The following is a 3,961-nucleotide window of genomic DNA, read 5'->3' as shown; positions in this document are numbered from 1 at the left end:
CTGCTAACTGTTCAGGTGTTCAGTAAATCCCCGACCCATTTAATCGGGATTAGAGCTCCCTAATCATAATTTTCTTATCCTTTTGACTGTTGTGAGCGCCCAACCGCAGTCAACTGCGCTGCTGGCACGTGATCCACAACCCGTGGCCGTTAATCTCTAAACGACGTTTATTATAACGGTGTTCTGGTGTATCGACAGAGACCGAGATTGGAAAAAGGGGTTAATAAACTAAGAAATAAATAAATAAATAAATAAAAGCGCCGTATAAAAGAAACTCCCCGACCCGTCTCCTACTATGTCTTCAGCTCTGCGGCTATATATAAACCCATAGATCTCGTCTCTCGAATAAATTTGCATTTCATTTCACTTGAATTTTGCTGCATTTCTGCTCTCTTCAATTCTCTTTCTCCGAGCCTCAGGTTTGCGGGCCACCATCGATCCTTTTTATCGACAAATTATTCGGAATTCGTACGAATTCTACGGAGATTCTCGCTGTTCGACGACGGAGATCCGTTTTCTACAGGGTCTCCCCGAGCTTAACCAGAGTCCATAAGATCACTCTGCGCTCTCGTGGATCTAAGCTAAATTTTTTAGTCTGATCGATCTTTTGATGTCCTTCGATTATTAGAATTCTAGGGTTTTAATTACCGCTTGAATCGAATTCTCGAGGCGATCAAAGATCCGAACCAAGGGAAGCGAAACTCATGTTGATGGAGTGCCAAGGTACGGATTCGAAAATTTGAAGGCGCGTCTCTTAAGTACTATGTATCATTTTAGTTATTAAAGTTTGAATTCTTTTATGAAAATATCTTGAGTTGCAGGTAAAAAAGCGACGCACGATTTCCTTTCGCTTTACAACAAGGACTCATCTTTCCAGCTTCAAGATTCAAGACCTGCATCTCAAGGTAATTAATTTCATAGAAAATTCTGCGATTATTGTTTTCATCTTACTTTATTAATAAACCGGAATTTGCAACTACGGTTCAACCTGAGCAATGCAAGTTCCGAGATCCAATTCTGTATAAATGGCGGGGTCATTTTGGGGAGGGTGATCTATCAGCAAAAATCCCGTGCGTGATACTAGGGCTAGTTCCGGAATCAACCAAAATAATCAAATTCTACGATCTGCCTCTGATCTTATTCTAGCCTCAAAAACAATCCGATGAGTATCTTAATCCAATCGGATGGACCACTTTTTTAATTGTAATTATAATTCAAACACGTACAGGGTTTTTTCTCAAGACCCACGATTTCCTCAAACCGCTGGAGACGCCGGAGGAGCCCGAAGCACGTCGAGGCCTGAGGTCGTCACGTGCGCGCGTGGGCCCGGGCTTGCTACTAAACCCGAACCCGATAGTGGGTACGGGCCATATTCGGGAGTCGCCTTCACGCTTTGGGACGCTAAGGATAGCGGCGCTAGAGGTAATTTAATTGACCCGTGAGTCCGTGACGCCATACTTTTTATTTATTTTATTTCAACTCTTCTATAACCCGAAGTTTTCGCCTTCATTTTTATTTTTAAATCCGATTTCTGTATTTTATGATATTTAAAAGCATATGGTAATAGATATATTTTTTCCCCCTCTTTCTAGAAAAAGGGATGAGGCCTCGCACAGAAGACCTCAGTCCTATATTAACTGCCTCAAAACGATTGATGCAAATAATGAATCACGTTTCATGCTGGTCGAAATATTACATCAATTTGCTGCAACATTAGAATTTTTAATCACAAGTCTGGTTGATTAAAGAAAATTATAGCATAGCAAAATACCAACAATGAAATACAGAAACTAAATTTAACAGTAAGTCGGTATTGTATTTTTGGTTTAAAAATGATATTGGAAATGAACTGGCTTATTTATTAATATATAAATCAGGTAAACGTTGGGTCTAGGGACACAAAACCTTCATTATTGTTATTATATATTATTATTATTATTATCGGTTCTTTTATAGAGTGCCCATGGACATTCTACAAAAGATGAGAGAGATATAGAGAAATGAATAGCTCATGAGCTTCTCTGATTTGCATTAATTTCTATGCATAATTTATTTCTCTCTATCTTTCTCCTCTCATATAGAATATCCACGTGCACTCTATATAGAAAAACAGTATTGCTATTATTATTTGCGGGAAATTGAACAAGGTGGACTGGGTTGGAGGTTCACGTGATGGTCACGCGTGTTGATAAGAAGACGTGCTCAACGAACGTCGCTGCTGTTAGTTAAAAAAGGTGGGGCCCATGCTGATGAAAGCCATGTGTTTCTCTTCGTGGGTGGGATTTTGGGTGTTTTAATTTACTGTGCGTGAAAGGATTTGAAGAGATCTCTCGTGCTGTTTCTGTGTCAGAAATACCGGTCGCGCTCGCGACAGAAGCCAAGTTGAATGCCCAATAGGATCTCATTCAGGAGAGATGTCGGGGGTAACAGTAATGTTGTTGTTTTCTTCCATAAAACTCCCCAGATCGTTGATATTACGTAATAACGCCAACAACTATTGCATTTAAGATCCGATCTAAAATTGGTCGAATAAATATTCAATGATCATGTTGAATTACTAAGCATCTTCTTTTTTCAGTAGCAAACCAGGCATTTTCACTGAGTTTAATATTTACTTTTTTGTTGTCAATAATCAAATCATGATTAGGGTTTTTTATCGGTTTTAGTCCCCTAAATCTTTTAAATTTTGACATTAGTCCCCCAAATCCTTTAGTATATTGAAACTAGTCCTCCAAATCTTCATATTTTGAAGTAAGTTCCCACAATTTATGAAATTAGTCCCTAAAATCTTTCAACCGGGTGCTAACTTAGAGGGACTAATTTCAAAATACTTATAAGATTGGGGACTAATTTCAAAATATGAAAATTTGGAGGATTAATTTCAAAATACTTATGGATTTAGGGGTACTAATTTCAAATTTTTAAGATTTTAGGGACTAATACAAAATATGAAAAAGGTGCGGACTAATTTAGACAAACCCCAAATGATTAATACAACTAACTTATAGAGTAATATCAATATTTGAATTCCTTTTGTACGTAACGGATGATAACAAACATCCATAAAATTACGTCAAAATTGTTTATTGTACATTCGAACCTCAATCATAAGGAAATTAAATTTGTTAATATGTGAATGCGCTCACAATATTATTATCTGAACTAATGTTGATTACATAATAATCTTGGCGTATAATCACAGAAAATGTAATGAGACGCATGCTAATCTAGACCGACTGCTTCTCAATGATTGGAGAATCTTTTATAGCATGTGACCCCAACAACAATGTGGATTTTATAATCTATTCTACCTGTCAATACCTAGCGTACAAAAGCTCCTTTATCAAGAGGCCTAACCAATAGCAATTTATAATTGCCACGATAGAAAGTGTTGAGGGTGGCCCACCGTACTAAACTACACCCACATGGCTCAATTTATTACATTCATATATATACGTAATGTGTGTGGGAATAATGAGTAACATATGTGATATGGTGGGAGTCTCTAACATAAAATGATATAGCACAATTTTTCATCAACTGAACTAAAGAGGAGAAAGAAATCGTCATAATCACACTTCGTGACTATTGTGTCACATTCTTGTATATGAGGAAATACTCTTATATGGCATATGATGCCTATTATTCTATCTATATAGAGGAGAAAGAAATCATCATAAACACACTTGGTGGAGATTGTGCTATATACCCCTCATATAAGGAAATACTCTTATATGGCATATGATGCCTATTATTCTATCTATATAGAGGAGAAAGAAATCATCATAAACACACTCGGTGGAGATTGTGCCATATACCCCTCATATATATAGACTATTAGGTATCATATTTCATATGAAAGGATTCCCTCATATACAATGATGTGACGCAATCTTCACTAAATGTGGTTACAAGGCATTCTCTCTTGTGCCACATTATTATATATGATATATGAGAGAAG

General features: G+C 37.0%; 1 protein-coding gene and 1 long non-coding RNA gene across 3 annotated transcripts in view; both read left to right on the top strand.

Moving 5' to 3' along the window:
- On the top strand, positions 264–1,297 carry LOC109840241. Its single transcript, XR_002246824.1, has 3 exons — positions 264–723; positions 822–905; positions 1,229–1,297. It is a non-coding gene; the product is annotated as an uncharacterized LOC109840241 (long non-coding RNA).
- The window catches only part of LOC109840240 (transcription factor BIM2-like), an 11,006-nt gene continuing 8,337 nt past the window's right edge, over positions 1,293–3,961 (top strand). For both annotated transcript variants that reach the window (XM_020408808.1, XM_020408807.1), the window contains exon 1: positions 1,293–1,422. The gene's annotated coding sequence lies outside the window, so the exon portion shown is untranslated. The remainder of the gene's footprint in view (positions 1,423–3,961) is intronic.

The sequence above is a fragment of the Asparagus officinalis genome, chromosome 5 (genome assembly GCF_001876935.1).
Source record: "Asparagus officinalis chromosome 5, Aspof.V1, whole genome shotgun sequence".
In the NCBI taxonomy this organism is placed as follows: Eukaryota; Viridiplantae; Streptophyta; class Magnoliopsida; order Asparagales; family Asparagaceae; genus Asparagus; species Asparagus officinalis.
The sequence above is the reverse complement of the archived record's forward strand: the minus strand, read 5'-3'. Positions and strand labels throughout refer to the sequence as shown.